Below are 26,176 nucleotides of genomic sequence, written 5' to 3' on the forward strand. Positions count from 1 at the left end.
TGTAAAACACTGTATTCTCAACTTATTCTCCAACGGTTATACGTTATTAACTTACTACATTTTTTCAGATGGCAGTATATCAGATCAATCAAGGCATGCTGAGACACGAATTCACATTTCTACCACTAAGGAGAGTATCAACATCCTAGGTTGAAAATGGACTAGAAGATACTGATAATAATATTGGATTTATGCAATGGTTATTGAATATAATTGACACTAAATTAATAGCTGTGAAACAATTGAGATTTGTTAAATATCTGAATAAAATAATAGTAAACAACTTTAGCTTGTATTGTTTATTCTTAAATTTTACCTATGCTATAAATATATTTTGTTTTTACTATAATATTTAAATGATCATTATAAAACATTTATAAAACACTCAAATATTAAGTTCATGTTTAGAAGGTTGAACAATAGTTTAAGAAATTTACCATTATTGTCTTTCACGTGTTTCATTTAACCTGGTATTTTGAATACACTATAATACATGTTTTTATATGATAATTTTGACAAATTCCAATTTTAAACTGCTTATAAAACACTCAAAATTATTAAATGTATGCACCGACAGAGGGCGGTAGTGGGGACGACATCCGTCGGCCGATGCCCGATCGCCTCAGAGTAAAAACTAGTTGGTTGTGTGCCGTTCGCCGGACGGCCTTTTGACATAATTGACGGTTGTTTTTACTTAGCTATTGGGGTGTAGTTGTTGTTCATTTAATAAAGATTTTTGATATTATAAACGAATTGTTCATATTTTATGCCCGAAGTTAACACAAGTAAGTGTCTTGATCCTTGACTACTCTATTACGAAAATGATTCTAATTTATAATTTTTAACTTGCACATGTTTCATTTAACCCTGATATTTTTACTTCATAAAAACCATAAAATATGATTTTACAAGTTAATTTTGACGAATAATACAAATTTAATATTTTTAGATTCTGAACGGAGTGATGAATGTATTGATTTTACAACGATGTTTGTATTATTTTTGTGTCCGTCATCACTTTTTGGAGTAGTAATAATGCTTCGTTTTTGACTTCAGCCCCTCTTTGAAAAGACAAAATCGATTTTTTGATTTTGCTGCAAGTCAAAAACGAATCATTGTAAATACTTGAAATTTTCAACAAACGTTTATATTAGCGTTATCTATTTGCGATTAAATTTTCAAAATATTTTGACATTTTTTAAGCTACTTATAGATAATTGAGACTTATCGTAGTAAAAAATAAATCAAAAATCGTTAGTCACAATTATTGTTTATAAGCATTTAAAGTTCATATGTTTAGAAAATATATCAAAATCACGAAAATTTGCAAAGAATTTTTGAAGTTGAAAATTCATAAAATCTTTGTGATTTATACTTAAGGTTGGATATACTAGGTTATCCATAAGTTTTCCTTCAAGTAACAGTAAAAAAATAAATCCATTGTCAATATAGAAAACATTTTATGTGCGTATGAAATATAATTTTTTACGAAATCGCGTAAAATAACGATATATTACAATTTAAATATAGGTAATAATATAATATATCCAACTAATTATCATTGACTGACAAATCATCTCCGTTCAGAATCGTTTTTCGTATACAATCCTACCGTCGTTGCATTCAAATTTAACACATCCATTATAGTGACCAGTGACCTACTCACCATCTCTACTATACACCGGAGCGATACCCACTTTTTTCGTATTGAAAAGGAGCAAATTTTCGGTTGTACAAATAGTCACACTTATAATAGGTACATTTTATATTCTACAAAACATTCTGGTATATTTGTAGGTACTATCTTTTATGGCTTATCATAATTATTATTTCTTATCGTCTGTTATATAATATTATGTCTATATTTATTATTTTGCAGTTTTACATTCGTATTTGTATTTGAGTTTCAACTGTAAATTGTTTTCAAGAATTTTGTAATAAAAAATGAAGTTTGTCTGTTAGTTTATGTTTTGATTGTTTCCATTTAAAAAAATTATTCAGTGTTGTCCACGTACTAGTTGTTTTATATAAAAATTGTTGTCCTCCTTACGGTGTCTAGTAGCGACATTTTATCCTCCAACCATTATACATATTTAACTTACTATTTTTTTTTTAGATGGCAGTACAGCAGATCATTCAATACATGCCGAGACATGAATTCACATTTCTACCACTATGCTAAATATCAACATCCTACGTTGAAAATGGACTAGACAGTACTGCTAATAATAATGGTTTTGTGCAACGTGCGCGTAATGGGTATTGAATTTAATTGATATTAAATTAATAGTAGTGTAAACAAAAAGTCAGTGTCATGAAACCCTGACCATTAGATTATAAGCAAATGATTCTAATTTTCAATAATTGACATTCAAATATTACATTTAAGCTGATACTTCACAAACACAATAAAAAATGATTTAATATCATAATTTTGACATGATTTTACATGGTAATTTAAACAAATATTACAAAGTCATACTTTGAACTGCTTGTAAAACACTGTATTCTCAAGTTATTCTCCAACCACTATACATAATATTTAACTGACTATTTTTTATTTTTAGATGGCAGTACAGCAGATCACTCAATACATGCTGAGACATGAATTCACATTTCTACCACTATGCAAAACATCAACATCCTACGTTGAAAATGGACTAGACAGTACTGCTAATAATAATGGTTTTGTGCAACGTGCGCGTAATGGGTATTGAATTTAATTGATATTAAATTAATAGTAGTGTAACAAAGAGTCAGTGTCATGAAACTCTGATCATTAGATTATAAGCAAATGATTCTAACTTTCAATAATTGACATTCAAATATTACATTTAAGCTGATACTTCATAAACACAATAAAACATGAATTTTACATGGTAATTTTAACAAATATTACAAAGTCATATTTTTAACTGTTTATAAAACACTCAATTCTCATGTTAGTGTCTAGAAACCTTGACTACTAAATTATGACAATGATTCTTATTGTATACGTTATACAAAGTATTACAAACTCTTATTATTTTAATATTGAAAAGCAGCAATTTTATGTTAATGTACAAGTGTATTCTTTACTTATATTTTGTTTTACATTAAAACTCAACAAAACATTCTGGTAGATTTGTACTATCTGTTTTATTGCTAAGCATTATAATTATTTCTTTAACCATTATACGTATTTAACTGACTATTTGTGTTTTAGATGGCAGTACTGCAGATCACTGGAGGCATGCTGAGACATGAATTAACATTTCTATCACTTGGGAAAGTTACAACATTTTCCGTTGAAAATGGAATAGAAGGTACTGCTAATATTAATGGTTTTATGCAACGTGCGTGTAATGGGTATTGGATGTAATTGATATTCAATTAATAGTAGTGTTACAAAAAGTTAGTGTCATAAAACCTAACCATTATATTAAGTAAATGGTTCTTATTTACCATTATTAACTTCCATATATTTCATTTAGGCTCATACTTGATAATAAACACTATAAAACGTGCTTATATATCATAATTTTGACTCATATTACAAATTCATATTTTTAGCTGCTCATAAAAATCTCAATTATCAAGTTAGTGTCATGAAACCTAGACAATTAGATTAAGTAAATGATTCTTATTTACCATTACTAACATCCATATTTGTCATTTAAGCTGATACTTCATAAACACTATAAAACATGTTTTTTATATGATAATATTGACTGATATTACAAATTCATACTTTGAACTGCCTGTAAAACACTGTATTCTCAACTTATTCTCCAACGGTTATACGTTTATTAACTTACTACATTTTTTCAGATGGCAGTATATCAGATCAATCAAGGCATGCTGAGACACGAATTCACATTTCTACCACTAAGGAGAGTATCAACATCCTAGGTTGAAAATGGACTAGAAGATACTGATAATAATATTGGATTTATGCAATGGTTATTGAATATAATTGACACTAAATTAATAGCTGTGAAACAATTGAGATTTGTTAAATATCTGAATAAAATAATAGTAAACAACTTTAGCTTGTATTGTTTATTCTTAAATTTTACCTATGCTATAAATATATTTTGTTTTTACTATAATATTTAAATGATCATTATAAAACATTTATAAAACACTCAAATATTAAGTTCATGTTTAGAAGGTTGAACAATAGTTTAAGAAATTTACCATTATTGTCTTTCACGTGTTTCATTTAACCTGGTATTTTGAATACACTATAATACATGTTTTTATATGATAATTTTGACAAATTCCAATTTTAAACTGCTTATAAAACACTCAAAATTATTAAATGTATGCACCGACAGAGGGCGGTAGTGGGGACGACATCCGTCGGCCGATGCCCGATCGCCTCAGAGTAAAACTAGTTGGTTGTGTGCCGTTCGCCGGACGGCCTTTTGACATAATTGACGGTTGTTTTTACTTAGCTATTGGGTGTAGTTGTTGTTCATTTAATAAAGATTTTTGATATTATAAACGAATTGTTCATATTTTATGCCCGAAGTTAACACAAGTAAGTGTCTTGATCCTTGACTACTCTATTACGAAAATGATTCTAATTTATAATTTTTAACTTGCACATGTTTCATTTAACCTGATATTTTTTACTTCATAAAAACCATAAAATATGATTTTACAAGTTAATTTTGACGAATAATACAAATTAATATTTTTAGATTCTGAACGGAGTGATGAATGTATTGATTTTACAACGATGTTTGTATTATTTTTGTGTCCGTCATCACTTTTTGGAGTAGTAATAATGCTTCGTTTTTGACTTCAGCCCCTCTTTGAAAAGACAAAATCGATTTTTTGATTTTGCTGCAAGTCAAAAACGAATCATTGTAAATACTTGAAATTTTCAACAAACGTTTATATTAGCGTTATCTATTTGCGATTAAATTTTCAAAATATTTTGACATTTTTTAAGCTACTTATAGATAATTGAGACTTATCGTAGTAAAAAATAATCAAAAATCGTTAGTCACAATTATTGTTTATAAGCATTTAAAGTTCATATGTTTAGAAAATATATCAAAATCACGAAAATTTGCAAAGAATTTTGAAGTTGAAAATTCATAAAATCTTTGTGATTTATACTTAAGGTTGGATATACTAGGTTATCCATAAGTTTTCCTTCAAGTAACAGTAAAAAAATAAATCCATTGTCAATATAGAAAACATTTTATGTGCGTATGAAATATAATTTTTTACGAAATCGCGTAAAATAACGATATATTACAATTTAAATATAGGTAATAATATAATATATCCAACTAATTATCATTGACTGACAAATCATCTCCGTTCAGAATCGTTTTTCGTATACAATCCTACCCGTCGTTGCATTCAAATTTAACACATCCATTATAGTGACCAGTGACCTACTCACCATCTCTACTATACACCGGAGCGATACCCACTTTTTTCGTATTGAAAAGGAGCAAATTTTCGGTTGTACAAATAGTCACACTTATAATAGGTACATTTTATATTCTACAAAACATTCTGGTATATTTGTAGGTACTATCTTTTATGGCTTATCATAATTATTATTTCTTATCGTCTGTTATATAATATTATGTCTATATTTATTATTTTGCAGTTTTACATTCGTATTTGTATTTGAGTTTCAACTGTAAATTGTTTTCAAGAATTTTGTAATAAAAATGAAGTTTGTCTGTTAGTTTATGTTTTGATTGTTTCCATTTAAAAAATTATTCAGTGTTGTCCACGTACTAGTTTGTTATATAAAAATTGTTGTCCTCCTTACGGTGTCTAGTAGCGACATTTTATCCTCCAACCATTATACATATTTAACTTACTATTTTTTTTTTAGATGGCAGTACAGCAGATCATTCAATACATGCCGAGACATGAATTCACATTTCTACCACTATGCTAAATATCAATATCCTACGTTGAAAATGTACTAGACGATACTGCTAATAACAAGGGTTTTGTGCAACGTGCGTGTAATGGGTATTGAATTTAATTGATATTAAATTAATAGTAGTGTAACAAAAAGTCAGTGTCATGAAACCCTGACCATTAGATTATAAGCAAATGATTCTAATTTTCAATAATTGACATTCAAATATTACATTTAAGCTGATACTTCACAAACACAATAAAAAATGATTTAATATCATAATTTTGACATGATTTTACATGGTAATTTAAACAAATATTACAAAGTCATACTTTGAACTGCTTGTAAAACACTGTATTCTCAAGTTATTCTCCAACCACTATACATAATATTTAACTGACTATTTTTTATTTTTAGATGGCAGTACAGCAGATCACTCAATACATGCTGAGACATGAATTCACATTTCTACCACTATGCAAAACATCAACATCCTACGTTGAAAATGGACTAGACAGTACTGCTAATAATAATGGTTTTGTGCAACGTGCGCGTAATGGGTATTGAATTTAATTGATATTAAATTAATAGTAGTGTAACAAAGAGTCAGTGTCATGAAACTCTGATCATTAGATTATAAGCAAATGATTCTAACTTTCAATAATTGACATTCAAATATTACATTTAAGCTGATACTTCATAAACACAATAAAACATGATTTTACATGGTAATTTTAACAAATATTACAAAGTCATATTTTTAACTGTTTATAAAACACTCAATTCTCATGTTAGTGTCTAGAAACCTTGACTACTAAATTATGACAATGATTCTTATTGTATACGTTATACAAGTATTACAAACTCTTATTATTTTAATATTGAAAAGCAGCAATTTTATGTTAATGTACAAGTGTATTCTTTACTTATATTTTGTTTTACATTAAAACTCAACAAAACATTCTGGTAGATTTGTACTATCTGTTTTATTGCTAAGCATTATAATTATTTCTTTAACCATTATACGTATTTAACTGACTATTTGTGTTTTAGATGGCAGTACTGCAGATCACTGGAGGCATGCTGAGACATGAATTAACATTTCTATCACTTGGGAAAGTTACAACATTTTCCGTTGAAAATGGAATAGAAGGTACTGCTAATATTAATGGTTTTATGCAACGTGCGTGTAATGGGTATTGGATGTAATTGATATTCAATTAATAGTAGTGTTACAAAAAGTTAGTGTCATAAAACCCTAACCATTATATTAAGTAAATGGTTCTTATTTACCATTATTAACTTCCATATATTTCATTTAGGCTCATACTTGATAATAAACACTATAAAACGTGCTTATATATCATAATTTTGACTCATATTACAAATTCATATTTTTAGCTGCTCATAAAAATCTCAATTATCAAGTTAGTGTCATGAAACCTAGACAATTAGATTAAGTAAATGATTCTTATTTACCATTACTAACATCCATATTTGTCATTTAAGCTGATACTTCATAAACACTATAAAACATGTTTTTTATATGATAATATTGACTGATATTACAAATTCATACTTTGAACTGCCTGTAAAACACTGTATTCTCAACTTATTCTCCAACGGTTATACGTTATTAACTTACTACATTTTTTCAGATGGCAGTATATCAGATCAATCAAGGCATGCTGAGACACGAATTCACATTTCTACCACTAAGGAGAGTATCAACATCCTAGGTTGAAAATGGACTAGAAGATACTGATAATAATATTGGATTTATGCAATGGTTATTGAATATAATTGACACTAAATTAATAGCTGTGAAACAATTGAGATTTGTTAAATATCTGAATAAAATAATAGTAAACAACTTTAGCTTGTATTGTTTATTCTTAAATTTTACCTATGCTATAAATATATTTTGTTTTTACTATAATATTTAAATGATCATTATAAAACATTTATAAAACACTCAAATATTAAGTTCATGTTTAGAAGGTTGAACAATAGTTTAAGAAATTTACCATTATTGTCTTTCACGTGTTTCATTTAACCTGGTATTTTGAATACACTATAATACATGTTTTTATATGATAATTTTGACAAATTCCAATTTTAAACTGCTTATAAAACACTCAAAATTATTAAATGTATGCACCGACAGAGGGCGGTAGTGGGGACGACATCCGTCGGCCGATGCCCGATCGCCTCAGAGTAAAACTAGTTGGTTGTGTGCCGTTCGCCGGACGGCCTTTTGACATAATTGACGGTTGTTTTTACTTAGCTATTGGGTGTAGTTGTTGTTCATTTAATAAAGATTTTTGATATTATAAACGAATTGTTCATATTTTATGCCCGAAGTTAACACAAGTAAGTGTCTTGATCCTTGACTACTCTATTACGAAAATGATTCTAATTTATAATTTTTAACTTGCACATGTTTCATTTAACCTGATATTTTTACTTCATAAAAACCATAAAATATGATTTTACAAGTTAATTTTGACGAATAATACAAATTAATATTTTTAGATTCTGAACGGAGTGATGAATGTATTGATTTTACAACGATGTTTGTATTATTTTTGTGTCCGTCATCACTTTTTGGAGTAGTAATAATGCTTCGTTTTTGACTTCAGCCCCTCTTTGAAAAGACAAAATCGATTTTTTGATTTTGCTGCAAGTCAAAAACGAATCATTGTAAATACTTGAAATTTTCAACAAACGTTTATATTAGCGTTATCTATTTGCGATTAAATTTTCAAAATATTTTGACATTTTTTAAGCTACTTATAGATAATTGAGACTTATCGTAGTAAAAAATAAATCAAAAATCGTTAGTCACAATTATTGTTTATAAGCATTTAAAGTTCATATGTTTAGAAAATATATCAAAATCACGAAAATTTGCAAAGAATTTTGAAGTTGAAAATTCATAAAATCTTTGTGATTTATACTTAAGGTTGGATATACTAGGTTATCCATAAGTTTTCCTTCAAGTAACAGTAAAAAAATAAATCCATTGTCAATATAGAAAACATTTTATGTGCGTATGAAATATAATTTTTTACGAAATCGCGTAAAATAACGATATATTACAATTTAAATATAGGTAATAATATAATATATCCAACTAATTATCATTGACTGACAAATCATCTCCGTTCAGAATCGTTTTTCGTATACAATCCTACCCGTCGTTGCATTCAAATTTAACACATCCATTATAGTGACCAGTGACCTACTCACCATCTCTACTATACACCGGAGCGATACCCACTTTTTTCGTATTGAAAAGGAGCAAATTTTCGGTTGTACAAATAGTCACACTTATAATAGGTACATTTTATATTCTACAAAACATTCTGGTATATTTGTAGGTACTATCTTTTATGGCTTATCATAATTATTATTTCTTATCGTCTGTTATATAATATTATGTCTATATTTATTATTTTGCAGTTTTACATTCGTATTTGTATTTGAGTTTCAACTGTAAATTGTTTTCAAGAATTTTGTAATAAAAATGAAGTTTGTCTGTTAGTTTATGTTTTGATTGTTTCCATTTAAAAAATTATTCAGTGTTGTCCACGTACTAGTTGTTTTATATAAAAATTGTTGTCCTCCTTACGGTGTCTAGTAGCGACATTTTATCCTCCAACCATTATACATATTTAACTTACTATTTTTTTTTTAGATGGCAGTACAGCAGATCATTCAATACATGCCGAGACATGAATTCACATTTCTACCACTATGCTAAATATCAACATCCTACGTTGAAAATGGACTAGACAGTACTGCTAATAATAATGGTTTTGTGCAACGTGCGCGTAATGGGTATTGAATTTAATTGATATTAAATTAATAGTAGTGTAACAAAAAGTCAGTGTCATGAAACCCTGACCATTAGATTATAAGCAAATGATTCTAATTTTCAATAATTGACATTCAAATATTACATTTAAGCTGATACTTCACAAACACAATAAAAAATGATTTAATATCATAATTTTGACATGATTTTACATGGTAATTTAAACAAATATTACAAAGTCATACTTTGAACTGCTTGTAAAACACTGTATTCTCAAGTTATTCTCCAACCACTATACATAATATTTAACTGACTATTTTTTATTTTTAGATGGCAGTACAGCAGATCACTCAATACATGCTGAGACATGAATTCACATTTCTACCACTATGCAAAACATCAACATCCTACGTTGAAAATGGACTAGACAGTACTGCTAATAATAATGGTTTTGTGCAACGTGCGCGTAATGGGTATTGAATTTAATTGATATTAAATTAATAGTAGTGTAACAAAGAGTCAGTGTCATGAAACTCTGATCATTAGATTATAAGCAAATGATTCTAACTTTCAATAATTGACATTCAAATATTACATTTAAGCTGATACTTCATAAACACAATAAAACATGATTTTACATGGTAATTTTAACAAATATTACAAAGTCATATTTTTAACTGTTTATAAAACACTCAATTCTCATGTTAGTGTCTAGAAACCTTGACTACTAAATTATGACAATGATTCTTATTGTATACGTTATACAAGTATTACAAACTCTTATTATTTTAATATTGAAAAGCAGCAATTTTATGTTAATGTACAAGTGTATTCTTTACTTATATTTTGTTTTACATTAAAACTCAACAAAACATTCTGGTAGATTTGTACTATCTGTTTTATTGCTAAGCATTATAATTATTTCTTTAACCATTATACGTATTTAACTGACTATTTGTGTTTTAGATGGCAGTACTGCAGATCACTGGAGGCATGCTGAGACATGAATTAACATTTCTATCACTTGGGAAAGTTACAACATTTTCCGTTGAAAATGGAATAGAAGGTACTGCTAATATTAATGGTTTTATGCAACGTGCGTGTAATGGGTATTGGATGTAATTGATATTCAATTAATAGTAGTGTTACAAAAAGTTAGTGTCATAAAACCCTAACCATTATATTAAGTAAATGGTTCTTATTTACCATTATTAACTTCCATATATTTCATTTAGGCTCATACTTGATAATAAACACTATAAAACGTGCTTATATATCATAATTTTGACTCATATTACAAATTCATATTTTTAGCTGCTCATAAAAATCTCAATTATCAAGTTAGTGTCATGAAACCTAGACAATTAGATTAAGTAAATGATTCTTATTTACCATTACTAACATCCATATTTGTCATTTAAGCTGATACTTCATAAACACTATAAAACATGTTTTTTATATGATAATATTGACTGATATTACAAATTCATACTTTGAACTGCCTGTAAAACACTGTATTCTCAACTTATTCTCCAACGGTTATACGTTATTAACTTACTACATTTTTTTCAGATGGCAGTATATCAGATCAATCAAGGCATGCTGAGACACGAATTCACATTTCTACCACTAAGGAGAGTATCAACATCCTAGGTTGAAAATGGACTAGAAGATACTGATAATAATATTGGATTTATGCAATGGTTATTGAATATAATTGACACTAAATTAATAGCTGTGAAACAATTGAGATTTGTTAAATATCTGAATAAAATAATAGTAAACAACTTTAGCTTGTATTGTTTATTCTTAAATTTTACCTATGCTATAAATATATTTTGTTTTTACTATAATATTTAAATGATCATTATAAAACATTTATAAAACACTCAAATATTAAGTTCATGTTTAGAAGGTTGAACAATAGTTTAAGAAATTTACCATTATTGTCTTTCACGTGTTTCATTTAACCTGGTATTTTGAATACACTATAATACATGTTTTTATATGATAATTTTGACAAATTCCAATTTTAAACTGCTTATAAAACACTCAAAATTATTAAATGTATGCACCGACAGAGGGCGGTAGTGGGGACGACATCCGTCGGCCGATGCCCGATCGCCTCAGAGTAAAACTAGTTGGTTGTGTGCCGTTCGCCGGACGGCCTTTTGACATAATTGACGGTTGTTTTTACTTAGCTATTGGGTGTAGTTGTTGTTCATTTAATAAAGATTTTTGATATTATAAACGAATTGTTCATATTTTATGCCCGAAGTTAACACAAGTAAGTGTCTTGATCCTTGACTACTCTATTACGAAAATGATTCTAATTTATAATTTTTAACTTGCACATGTTTCATTTAACCTGATATTTTTACTTCATAAAAACCATAAAATATGATTTTACAAGTTAATTTTGACGAATAATACAAATTAATATTTTTAGATTCTGAACGGAGTGATGAATGTATTGATTTTACAACGATGTTTGTATTATTTTTGTGTCCGTCATCACTTTTTGGAGTAGTAATAATGCTTCGTTTTTGACTTCAGCCCCTCTTTGAAAAGACAAAATCGATTTTTTGATTTTGCTGCAAGTCAAAAACGAATCATTGTAAATACTTGAAATTTTCAACAAACGTTTATATTAGCGTTATCTATTTGCGATTAAATTTTCAAAATATTTTGACATTTTTTAAGCTACTTATAGATAATTGAGACTTATCGTAGTAAAAAATAAATCAAAAATCGTTAGTCACAATTATTGTTTATAAGCATTTAAAGTTCATATGTTTAGAAAATATATCAAAATCACGAAAATTTGCAAAGAATTTTGAAGTTGAAAATTCATAAAATCTTTGTGATTTATACTTAAGGTTGGATATACTAGGTTATCCATAAGTTTTCCTTCAAGTAACAGTAAAAAAATAAATCCATTGTCAATATAGAAAACATTTTATGTGCGTATGAAATATAATTTTTTACGAAATCGCGTAAAATAACGATATATTACAATTTAAATATAGGTAATAATATAATATATCCAACTAATTATCATTGACTGACAAATCATCTCCGTTCAGAATCGTTTTTCGTATACAATCCTACCCGTCGTTGCATTCAAATTTAACACATCCATTATAGTGACCAGTGACCTACTCACCATCTCTACTATACACCGGAGCGATACCCACTTTTTTCGTATTGAAAAGGAGCAAATTTTCGGTTGTACAAATAGTCACACTTATAATAGGTACATTTTATATTCTACAAAACATTCTGGTATATTTGTAGGTACTATCTTTTATGGCTTATCATAATTATTATTTCTTATCGTCTGTTATATAATATTATGTCTATATTTATTATTTTGCAGTTTTACATTCGTATTTGTATTTGAGTTTCAACTGTAAATTGTTTTCAAGAATTTTGTAATAAAAATGAAGTTTGTCTGTTAGTTTATGTTTTGATTGTTTCCATTTAAAAAATTATTCAGTGTTGTCCACGTACTAGTTGTTTTATATAAAAATTGTTGTCCTCCTTACGGTGTCTAGTAGCGACATTTTATCCTCCAACCATTATACATATTTAACTTACTATTTTTTTTTTAGATGGCAGTACAGCAGATCATTCAATACATGCCGAGACATGAATTCACATTTCTACCACTATGCTAAATATCAACATCCTACGTTGAAAATGGACTAGACAGTACTGCTAATAATAATGGTTTTGTGCAACGTGCGCGTAATGGGTATTGAATTTAATTGATATTAAATTAATAGTAGTGTAACAAAAAGTCAGTGTCATGAAACCCTGACCATTAGATTATAAGCAAATGATTCTAATTTTCAATAATTGACATTCAAATATTACATTTAAGCTGATACTTCACAAACACAATAAAAAATGATTTAATATCATAATTTTGACATGATTTTACATGGTAATTTAAACAAATATTACAAAGTCATACTTTGAACTGCTTGTAAAACACTGTATTCTCAAGTTATTCTCCAACCACTATACATAATATTTAACTGACTATTTTTTATTTTTAGATGGCAGTACAGCAGATCACTCAATACATGCTGAGACATGAATTCACATTTCTACCACTATGCAAAACATCAACATCCTACGTTGAAAATGGACTAGACAGTACTGCTAATAATAATGGTTTTGTGCAACGTGCGCGTAATGGGTATTGAATTTAATTGATATTAAATTAATAGTAGTGTAACAAAGAGTCAGTGTCATGAAACTCTGATCATTAGATTATAAGCAAATGATTCTAACTTTCAATAATTGACATTCAAATATTACATTTAAGCTGATACTTCATAAACACAATAAAACATGATTTTACATGGTAATTTTAACAAATATTACAAAGTCATATTTTTAACTGTTTATAAAACACTCAATTCTCATGTTAGTGTCTAGAAACCTTGACTACTAAATTATGACAATGATTCTTATTGTATACGTTATACAAGTATTACAAACTCTTATTATTTTAATATTGAAAAGCAGCAATTTTATGTTAATGTACAAGTGTATTCTTTACTTATATTTTGTTTTACATTAAAACTCAACAAAACATTCTGGTAGATTTGTACTATCTGTTTTATTGCTAAGCATTATAATTATTTCTTTAACCATTATACGTATTTAACTGACTATTTGTGTTTTAGATGGCAGTACTGCAGATCACTGGAGGCATGCTGAGACATGAATTAACATTTCTATCACTTGGGAAAGTTACAACATTTTCCGTTGAAAATGGAATAGAAGGTACTGCTAATATTAATGGTTTTATGCAACGTGCGTGTAATGGGTATTGGATGTAATTGATATTCAATTAATAGTAGTGTTACAAAAAGTTAGTGTCATAAAACCCTAACCATTATATTAAGTAAATGGTTCTTATTTACCATTATTAACTTCCATATATTTCATTTAGGCTCATACTTGATAATAAACACTATAAAACGTGCTTATATATCATAATTTTGACTCATATTACAAATTCATATTTTTAGCTGCTCATAAAAATCTCAATTATCAAGTTAGTGTCATGAAACCTAGACAATTAGATTAAGTAAATGATTCTTATTTACCATTACTAACATCCATATTTGTCATTTAAGCTGATACTTCATAAACACTATAAAACATGTTTTTTATATGATAATATTGACTGATATTACAAATTCATACTTTGAACTGCCTGTAAAACACTGTATTCTCAACTTATTCTCCAACGGTTATACGTTATTAACTTACTACATTTTTTCAGATGGCAGTATATCAGATCAATCAAGGCATGCTGAGACACGAATTCACATTTCTACCACTAAGGAGAGTATCAACATCCTAGGTTGAAAATGGACTAGAAGATACTGATAATAATATTGGATTTATGCAATGGTTATTGAATATAATTGACACTAAATTAATAGCTGTGAAACAATTGAGATTTGTTAAATATCTGAATAAAATAATAGTAAACAACTTTAGCTTGTATTGTTTATTCTTAAATTTTACCTATGCTATAAATATATTTTGTTTTTACTATAATATTTAAATGATCATTATAAAACATTTATAAAACACTCAAATATTAAGTTCATGTTTAGAAGGTTGAACAATAGTTTAAGAAATTTACCATTATTGTCTTTCACGTGTTTCATTTAACCTGGTATTTTGAATACACTATAATACATGTTTTTATATGATAATTTTGACAAATTCCAATTTTAAACTGCTTATAAAACACTCAAAATTATTAAATGTATGCACCGACAGAGGGCGGTAGTGGGGACGACATCCGTCGGCCGATGCCCGATCGCCTCAGAGTAAAACTAGTTGGTTGTGTGCCGTTCGCCGGACGGCCTTTTGACATAATTGACGGTTGTTTTTACTTAGCTATTGGGTGTAGTTGTTGTTCATTTAATAAAGATTTTTGATATTATAAACGAATTGTTCATATTTTATGCCCGAAGTTAACACAAGTAAGTGTCTTGATCCTTGACTACTCTATTACGAAAATGATTCTAATTTATAATTTTTAACTTGCACATGTTTCATTTAACCTGATATTTTTACTTCATAAAAACCATAAAATATGATTTTACAAGTTAATTTTGACGAATAATACAAATTAATATTTTTAGATTCTGAACGGAGTGATGAATGTATTGATTTTACAACGATGTTTGTATTATTTTTGTGTCCGTCATCACTTTTTGGAGTAGTAATAATGCTTCGTTTTTGACTTCAGCCCCTCTTTGAAAAGACAAAATCGATTTTTTGATTTTGCTGCAAGTCAAAAACGAATCATTGTAAATACTTGAAATTTTCAACAAACGTTTATATTAGCGTTATCTATTTGCGATTAAATTTTCAAAATATTTTGACATTTTTTAAGCTACTTATAGATAATTGAGACTTATCGTAGTAAAAAATAAATCAAAAATCGTTAGTCACAATTATTGTTTATAAGCATTTAAAGTTCATATGTTTAGAAAATATATCAAAATCACGAAAATTTGCAAAGAATTTTGAAGTTGAAAATTCATAAAATCTTTGTGATTTATACTTAAGGTTGGATATACTAGGTTATCCATAAGTTTTCCTTCAAGTAACAGTAAAAAAATAAATCCATTGTCAATATAGAAAACATTTTATGTGCGTATGAAATATAATTTTTTACGAAATCGCGTAAAATAACGATATATTACAATTTAAATATAGGTAATAATATAATATATCCAACTAATTATCATTGACTGACAAATCATCTCCGTTCAGAATCGTTTTTCGTATACAATCCTACCCGTCGTTGCATTCAAATTTAACACATCCATTATAGTGACCAGTGACCTACTCACCATCTTTACTATACACCGGAGCGATACCCACTTTTTTCGTATTGAAAAGGAGCAAATTTTCGGTTGTACAAATAGTCACACTTATAATAGGTACATTTTATATTCTACAAAACATTCTGGTATATTTGTAGGTACTATCTTTTATGGCTTATCATAATTATTATTTCTTATCGTCTGTTATATAATATTATGTCTATATTTATTATTTTGCAGTTTTACATTCGTATTTGTATTTGAGTTTCAACTGTAAATTGTTTTCAAGAATTTTGTAATAAAAATGAAGTTTGTCTGTTAGTTTATGTTTTGATTGTTTCCATTTAAAAAATTATTCAGTGTTGTCCACGTACTAGTTGTTTTATATAAAAATTGTTGTCCTCCTTACGGTGTCTAGTAGCGACATTTTATCCTCCAACCATTATACATATTTAACTTACTATTTTTTTTTTAGATGGCAGTACAGCAGATCATTCAATACATGCCGAGACATGAATTCACATTTCTACCACTATGCTAAATATCAACATCCTACGTTGAAAATGGACTAGACAGTACTGCTAATAATAATGGTTTTGTGCAACGTGCGCGTAATGGGTATTGAATTTAATTGATATTAAATTAATAGTAGTGTAACAAAAAGTCAGTGTCATGAAACCCTGACCATTAGATTATAAGCAAATGATTCTAATTTTCAATAATTGACATTCAAATATTACATTTAAGCTGATACTTCACAAACACAATAAAAAATGATTTAATATCATAATTTTGACATGATTTTACATGGTAATTTAAACAAATATTACAAAGTCATACTTTGAACTGCTTGTAAAACACTGTATTCTCAAGTTATTCTCCAACCACTATACATAATATTTAACTGACTATTTTTTATTTTTAGATGGCAGTACAGCAGATCACTCAATACATGCTGAGACATGAATTCACATTTCTACCACTATGCAAAACATCAACATCCTACGTTGAAAATGGACTAGACAGTACTGCTAATAATAATGGTTTTGTGCAACGTGCGCGTAATGGGTATTGAATTTAATTGATATTAAATTAATAGTAGTGTAACAAAGAGTCAGTGTCATGAAACTCTGATCATTAGATTATAAGCAAATGATTCTAACTTTCAATAATTGACATTCAAATATTACATTTAAGCTGATACTTCATAAACACAATAAAACATGATTTTACATGGTAATTTTAACAAATATTACAAAGTCATATTTTTAACTGTTTATAAAACACTCAATTCTCATGTTAGTGTCTAGAAACCTTGACTACTAAATTATGACAATGATTCTTATTGTATACGTTATACAAGTATTACAAACTCTTATTATTTTAATATTGAAAAGCAGCAATTTTATGTTAATGTACAAGTGTATTCTTTACTTATATTTTGTTTTACATTAAAACTCAACAAAACATTCTGGTAGATTTGTACTATCTGTTTTATTGCTAAGCATTATAATTATTTCTTTAACCATTATACGTATTTAACTGACTATTTGTGTTTTAGATGGCAGTACTGCAGATCACTGGAGGCATGCTGAGACATGAATTAACATTTCTATCACTTGGGAAAGTTACAACATTTTCCGTTGAAAATGGAATAGAAGGTACTGCTAATATTAATGGTTTTATGCAACGTGCGTGTAATGGGTATTGGATGTAATTGATATTCAATTAATAGTAGTGTTACAAAAAGTTAGTGTCATAAAACCCTAACCATTATATTAAGTAAATGGTTCTTATTTACCATTATTAACTTCCATATATTTCATTTAGGCTCATACTTGATAATAAACACTATAAAACGTGCTTATATATCATAATTTTGACTCATATTACAAATTCATATTTTTAGCTGCTCATAAAAATCTCAATTATCAAGTTAGTGTCATGAAACCTAGACAATTAGATTAAGTAAATGATTCTTATTTACCATTACTAACATCCATATTTGTCATTTAAGCTGATACTTCATAAACACTATAAAACATGTTTTTTTATATGATAATATTGACTGATATTACAAATTCATACTTTGAACTGCCTGTAAAACACTGTATTCTCAACTTATTCTCCAACGGTTATACGTTATTAACTTACTACATTTTTTCAGATGGCAGTATATCAGATCAATCAAGGCATGCTGAGACACGAATTCACATTTCTACCACTAAGGAGAGTATCAACATCCTAGGTTGAAAATGGACTAGAAGATACTGATAATAATATTGGATTTATGCAATGGTTATTGAATATAATTGACACTAAATTAATAGCTGTGAAACAATTGAGATTTGTTAAATATCTGAATAAAATAATAGTAAACAACTTTAGCTTGTATTGTTTATTCTTAAATTTTACCTATGCTATAAATATATTTTGTTTTTACTATAATATTTAAATGATCATTATAAAACATTTATAAAACACTCAAATATTAAGTTCATGTTTAGAAGGTTGAACAATAGTTTAAGAAATTTACCATTATTGTCTTTCACGTGTTTCATTTAACCTGGTATTTTGAATACACTATAATACATGTTTTTATATGATAATTTTGACAAATTCCAATTTTAAACTGCTTATAAAACACTCAAAATTATTAAATGTATGCACCGACAGAGGGCGGTAGTGGGGACGACATCCGTCGGCCGATGCCCGATCGCCTCAGAGTAAAACTAGTTGGTTGTGTGCCGTTCGCCGGACGGCCTTTTGACATAATTGACGGTTGTTTTTACTTAGCTATTGGGTGTAGTTGTTGTTCATTTAATAAAGATTTTTGATATTATAAACGAATTGTTCATATTTTATGCCCGAAGTTAACACAAGTAAGTGTCTTGATCCTTGACTACTCTATTACGAAAATGATTCTAATTTATAATTTTTAACTTGCACATGTTTCATTTAACCTGATATTTTTACTTCATAAAAACCATAAAATATGATTTTACAAGTTAATTTTGACGAATAATACAAATTAATATTTTTAGATTCTGAACGGAGTGATGAATGTATTGATTTTACAACGATGTTTGTATTATTTTTGTGTCCGTCATCACTTTTTGGAGTAGTAATAATGCTTCGTTTTTGACTTCAGCCCCTCTTTGAAAAGACAAAATCGATTTTTTGATTTTGCTGCAAGTCAAAAACGAATCATTGTAAATACTTGAAATTTTCAACAAACGTTTATATTAGCGTTATCTATTTGCGATTAAATTTTCAAAATATTTTGACATTTTTTAAGCTACTTATAGATAATTGAGACTTATCGTAGTAAAAAATAAATCAAAAATCGTTAGTCACAATTATTGTTTATAAGCATTTAAAGTTCATATGTTTAGAAAATATATCAAAATCACGAAAATTTGCAAAGAATTTTGAAGTTGAAAATTCATAAAATCTTTGTGATTTATACTTAAGGTTGGATATACTAGGTTATCCATAAGTTTTCCTTCAAGTAACAGTAAAAAAATAAATCCATTGTCAATATAGAAAACATTTTATGTGCGTATGAAATATAATTTTTTTACGAAATCGCGTAAAATAACGATATATTACAATTTAAATATAGGTAATAATATAATATATCCAACTAATTATCATTGACTGACAAATCATCTCCGTTCAGAATCGTTTTTCGTATACAATCCTACCCGTCGTTGCATTCAAATTTAACACATCCATTATAGTGACCAGTGACCTACTCACCATCTCTACTATACACCGGAGCGATACCCACTTTTTTCGTATTGAAAAGGAGCAAATTTTCGGTTGTACAAATAGTCACACTTATAATAGGTACATTTTATATTCTACAAAACATTCTGGTATATTTGTAGGTACTATCTTTTATGGCTTATCATAATTATTATTTCTTATCGTCTGTTATATAATATTATGTCTATATTTATTATTTTGCAGTTTTACATTCGTATTTGTATTTGAGTTTCAACTGTAAATTGTTTTCAAGAATTTTGTAATAAAAATGAAGTTTGTCTGTTAGTTTATGTTTTGATTGTTTCCATTTAAAAAATTATTCAGTGTTGTCCACGTACTAGTTGTTTTATATAAAAATTGTTGTCCTCCTTACGGTGTCTAGTAGCGACATTTTATCCTCCAACCATTATACATATTTAACTTACTATTTTTTTTTTAGATGGCAGTACAGCAGATCATTCAATACATGCCGAGACATGAATTCACATTTCTACCACTATGCTAAATATCAACATCCTACGTTGAAAATGGACTAGACAGTACTGCTAATAATAATGGTTTTGTGCAACGTGCGCGTAATGGGTATTGAATTTAATTGATATTAAATTAATAGTAGTGTAACAAAAAGTCAGTGTCATGAAACCCTGACCATTAGATTATAAGCAAATGATTCTAATTTTCAATAATTGACATTCAAATATTACATTTAAGCTGATACTTCACAAACACAATAAAAAATGATTTAATATCATAATTTTGACATGATTTTACATGGTAATTTAAACAAATATTACAAAGTCATACTTTGAACTGCTTGTAAAACACTGTATTCTCAAGTTATTCTCCAACCACTATACATAATATTTAACTGACTATTTTTTATTTTTAGATGGCAGTACAGCAGATCACTCAATACATGCTGAGACATGAATTCACATTTCTACCACTATGCAAAACATCAACATCCTACGTTGAAAATGGACTAGACAGTACTGCTAATAATAATGGTTTTGTGCAACGTGCGCGTAATGGGTATTGAATTTAATTGATATTAAATTAATAGTAGTGTAACAAAGAGTCAGTGTCATGAAACTCTGATCATTAGATTATAAGCAAATGATTCTAACTTTCAATAATTGACATTCAAATATTACATTTAAGCTGATACTTCATAAACACAATAAAACATGATTTTACATGGTAATTTTAACAAATATTACAAAGTCATATTTTTAACTGTTTATAAAACACTCAATTCTCATGTTAGTGTCTAGAAACCTTGACTACTAAATTATGACAATGATTCTTATTGTATACGTTATACAAGTATTACAAACTCTTATTATTTTAATATTGAAAAGCAGCAATTTTATGTTAATGTACAAGTGTATTCTTTACTTATATTTTGTTTTACATTAAAACTCAACAAAACATTCTGGTAGATTTGTACTATCTGTTTTATTGCTAAGCATTATAATTATTTCTTTAACCATTATACGTATTTAACTGACTATTTGTGTTTTAGATGGCAGTACTGCAGATCACTGGAGGCATGCTGAGACATGAATTAACATTTCTATCACTTGGGAAAGTTACAACATTTTCCGTTGAAAATGGAATAGAAGGTACTGCTAATATTAATGGTTTTATGCAACGTGCGTGTAATGGGTATTGGATGTAATTGATATTCAATTAATAGTAGTGTTACAAAAAGTTAGTGTCATAAAACCCTAACCATTATATTAAGTAAATGGTTCTTATTTACCATTATTAACTTCCATATATTTCATTTAGGCTCATACTTGATAATAAACACTATAAAACGTGCTTATATATCATAATTTTGACTCATATTACAAATTCATATTTTTAGCTGCTCATAAAAATCTCAATTATCAAGTTAGTGTCATGAAACCTAGACAATTAGATTAAGTAAATGATTCTTATTTACCATTACTAACATCCATATTTGTCATTTAAGCTGATACTTCATAAACACTATAAAACATGTTTTTTATATGATAATATTGACTGATATTACAAATTCATACTTTGAACTGCCTGTAAAACACTGTATTCTCAACTTATTCTCCAACGGTTATACGTTATTAACTTACTACATTTTTTCAGATGGCAGTATATCAGATCAATCAAGGCATGCTGAGACACGAATTCACATTTCTACCACTAAGGAGAGTATCAACATCCTAGGTTGAAAATGGACTAGAAGATACTGATAATAATATTGGATTTATGCAATGGTTATTGAATATAATTGACACTAAATTAATAGCTGTGAAACAATTGAGATTTGTTAAATATCTGAATAAAATAATAGTAAACAACTTTAGCTTGTATTGTTTATTCTTAAATTTTACCTATGCTATAAATATATTTTGTTTTTACTATAATATTTAAATGATCATTATAAAACATTTATAAAACACTCAAATATTAAGTTCATGTTTAGAAGGTTGAACAATAGTTTAAGAAATTTACCATTATTGTCTTTCACGTGTTTCATTTAACCTGGTATTTTGAATACACTATAATACATGTTTTTATATGATAATTTTGACAAATTCCAATTTTAAACTGCTTATAAAACACTCAAAATTATTAAATGTATGCACCGACAGAGGGCGGTAGTGGGGACGACATCCGTCGGCCGATGCCCGATCGCCTCAGAGTAAAACTAGTTGGTTGTGTGCCGTTCGCCGGACGGCCTTTTGACATAATTGACGGTTGTTTTTACTTAGCTATTGGGTGTAGTTGTTGTTCATTTAATAAAGATTTTTGATATTATAAACGAATTGTTCATATTTTATGCCCGAAGTTAACACAAGTAAGTGTCTTGATCCTTGACTACTCTATTACGAAAATGATTCTAATTTATAATTTTTAACTTGCACATGTTTCATTTAACCTGATATTTTTACTTCATAAAAACCATAAAATATGATTTTACAAGTTAATTTTGACGAATAATACAAATTAATATTTTTAGATTCTGAACGGAGTGATGAATGTATTGATTTTACAACGATGTTTGTATTATTTTTGTGTCCGTCATCACTTTTTGGAGTAGTAATAATGCTTCGTTTTTGACTTCAGCCCCTCTTTGAAAAGACAAAATCGATTTTTTGATTTTGCTGCAAGTCAAAAACGAATCATTGTAAATACTTGAAATTTTCAACAAACGTTTATATTAGCGTTATCTATTTGCGATTAAATTTTCAAAATATTTTGACATTTTTTAAGCTACTTATAGATAATTGAGACTTATCGTAGTAAAAAATAAATCAAAAATCGTTAGTCACAATTATTGTTTATAAGCATTTAAAGTTCATATGTTTAGAAAATATATCAAAATCACGAAAATTTGCAAAGAATTTTGAAGTTGAAAATTCATAAAATCTTTGTGATTTATACTTAAGGTTGGATATACTAGGTTATCCATAAGTTTTCCTTCAAGTAACAGTAAAAAAATAAATCCATTGTCAATATAGAAAACATTTTATGTGCGTATGAAATATAATTTTTTACGAAATCGCGTAAAATAACGATATATTACAATTTAAATATAGGTAATAATATAATATATCCAACTAATTATCATTGACTGACAAATCATCTCCGTTCAGAATCGTTTTTCGTATACAATCCTACCCGTCGTTGCATTCAAATTTAACACATCCATTATAGTGACCAGTGACCTACTCACCATCTCTACTATACACCGGAGCGATACCCACTTTTTTCGTATTGAAAAGGAGCAAATTTTCGGTTGTACAAATAGTCACACTTATAATAGGTACATTTTATATTCTACAAAACATTCTGGTATATTTGTAGGTACTATCTTTTATGGCTTATCATAATTATTATTTCTTATCGTCTGTTATATAATATTATGTCTATATTTATTATTTTGCAGTTTTACATTCGTATTTGTATTTGAGTTTCAACTGTAAATTGTTTTCAAGAATTTTGTAATAAAAATGAAGTTTGTCTGTTAGTTTATGTTTTGATTGTTTCCATTTAAAAAATTATTCAGTGTTGTCCACGTACTAGTTGTTTTATATAAAAATTGTTGTCCTCCTTACGGTGTCTAGTAGCGACATTTTATCCTCCAACCATTATACATATTTAACTTACTATTTTTTTTTTAGATGGCAGTACAGCAGATCATTCAATACATGCCGAGACATGAATTCACATTTCTACCACTATGCTAAATATCAACATCCTACGTTGAAAATGGACTAGACAGTACTGCTAATAATAATGGTTTTGTGCAACGTGCGCGTAATGGGTATTGAATTTAATTGATATTAAATTAATAGTAGTGTAACAAAAAGTCAGTGTCATGAAACCCTGACCATTAGATTATAAGCAAATGATTCTAATTTTCAATAATTGACATTCAAATATTACATTTAAGCTGATACTTCACAAACACAATAAAAAATGATTTAATATCATAATTTTGACATGATTTTACATGGTAATTTAAACAAATATTACAAAGTCATACTTTGAACTGCTTGTAAAACACTGTATTCTCAAGTTATTCTCCAACCACTATACATAATATTTAACTGACTATTTTTTATTTTTAGATGGCAGTACAGCAGATCACTCAATACATGCTGAGACATGAATTCACATTTCTACCACTATGCAAAACATCAACATCCTACGTTGAAAATGGGACTAGACAGTACTGCTAATAATAATGGTTTTGTGCAACGTGCGCGTAATGGGTATTGAATTTAATTGATATTAAATTAATAGTAGTGTAACAAAGAGTCAGTGTCATGAAACTCTGATCATTAGATTATAAGCAAATGATTCTAACTTTCAATAATTGACATTCAAATATTACATTTAAGCTGATACTTCATAAACACAATAAAACATGATTTTTACATGGTAATTTTAACAAATATTACAAAGTCATATTTTTAACTGTTTATAAAACACTCAATTCTCATGTTAGTGTCTAGAAACCTTGACTACTAAATTATGACAATGATTCTTATTGTATACGTTATACAAGTATTACAAACTCTTATTATTTTAATATTGAAAAGCAGCAATTTTACAGCAATTTTATGTTAATGTACAAGTGTATTCTTTACTTATATTTTGTTTTACATTAAAACTCAACAAAACATTCTGGTAGATTTGTACTATCTGTTTTATTGCTAAGCATTATAATTATTTCTTTAACCATTATACGTATTTAACTGACTATTTGTGTTTTAGATGGCAGTACTGCAGATCACTGGAGGCATGCTGAGACATGAATTAACATTTCTATCACTTGGGAAAGTTACAACATTTTTGCCCGTTGAAAAATGGAATAGAAGGTACTGCTAATATTAATGGTTTTATGCAACGTGCGTGTAATGGGTATTGGATGTAATTGATATTCAATTAATAGTAGTGTTACAAAAAGTTAGTGTCATAAAACCCTAACCATTATATTAAAGTAAAATGGTTCTTATTTACCATTATTAACTTCCATATATTTCATTTAGGCTCATACTTGATAATAAACACTATAAAACGTGCTTATATATCATAATTTTGACTCATATTACAAATTCATATTTTTAGCTGCTCATAAAAATCTCAATTATCAAGTTAGTGTCATGAAACCTAGACAATTAGATTAAGTAAATGATTCTTATTTACCATTACTAACATCCATATTTGTCCATTTAAGCTGATACTTCATAAACACTATAAAACATGTTTTTTATATGATAATATATTGACTGATATTACAAATTCCATACTTTGAACTGCCTGTAAAACACT

The 26,176-nt window shown here is 27.8% G+C and overlaps 6 long non-coding RNA genes across 6 annotated transcripts; all 6 read left to right on the top strand.

Annotated features, from left to right (window-relative positions):
* The first annotated feature begins 3,204 nt into the window (after window positions 1–3,204).
* Window positions 3,205–4,026, top strand: LOC132931382 (uncharacterized). The gene is made up of 2 exons (XR_009662568.1): window positions 3,205–3,305; window positions 3,811–4,026. It is a non-coding gene; the product is annotated as an uncharacterized LOC132931382 (long non-coding RNA).
* A 2,910-nt stretch (window positions 4,027–6,936) lies between these two features.
* LOC132931308 (uncharacterized) lies at window positions 6,937–7,758 on the top strand. Its single transcript, XR_009662449.1, has 2 exons — window positions 6,937–7,037; window positions 7,543–7,758. It is a non-coding gene; the product is annotated as an uncharacterized LOC132931308 (long non-coding RNA).
* Window positions 7,759–10,669: 2,911 nt separating this feature from the next.
* On the top strand, window positions 10,670–11,492 carry LOC132931316 (uncharacterized). The gene is made up of 2 exons (XR_009662459.1): window positions 10,670–10,770; window positions 11,277–11,492. It is a non-coding gene; the product is annotated as an uncharacterized LOC132931316 (long non-coding RNA).
* Window positions 11,493–14,403: 2,911 nt separating this feature from the next.
* Window positions 14,404–15,225, top strand: LOC132931315 (uncharacterized). The gene is made up of 2 exons (XR_009662458.1): window positions 14,404–14,504; window positions 15,010–15,225. It is a non-coding gene; the product is annotated as an uncharacterized LOC132931315 (long non-coding RNA).
* Window positions 15,226–18,136: 2,911 nt separating this feature from the next.
* Window positions 18,137–18,959, top strand: LOC132931330 (uncharacterized). Its single transcript, XR_009662464.1, has 2 exons — window positions 18,137–18,237; window positions 18,744–18,959. It is a non-coding gene; the product is annotated as an uncharacterized LOC132931330 (long non-coding RNA).
* A 2,912-nt stretch (window positions 18,960–21,871) lies between these two features.
* Window positions 21,872–22,693, top strand: LOC132931306 (uncharacterized). Its single transcript, XR_009662448.1, has 2 exons — window positions 21,872–21,972; window positions 22,478–22,693. It is a non-coding gene; the product is annotated as an uncharacterized LOC132931306 (long non-coding RNA).
* The last annotated feature ends 3,483 nt before the right edge of the window (window positions 22,694–26,176 follow it).

The sequence above is a fragment of the Rhopalosiphum padi genome, unplaced genomic scaffold (genome assembly GCF_020882245.1).
Source record: "Rhopalosiphum padi isolate XX-2018 unplaced genomic scaffold, ASM2088224v1 scaffold1, whole genome shotgun sequence".
Lineage (NCBI taxonomy): Eukaryota > Metazoa > Arthropoda > Insecta > Hemiptera > Aphididae > Rhopalosiphum > Rhopalosiphum padi.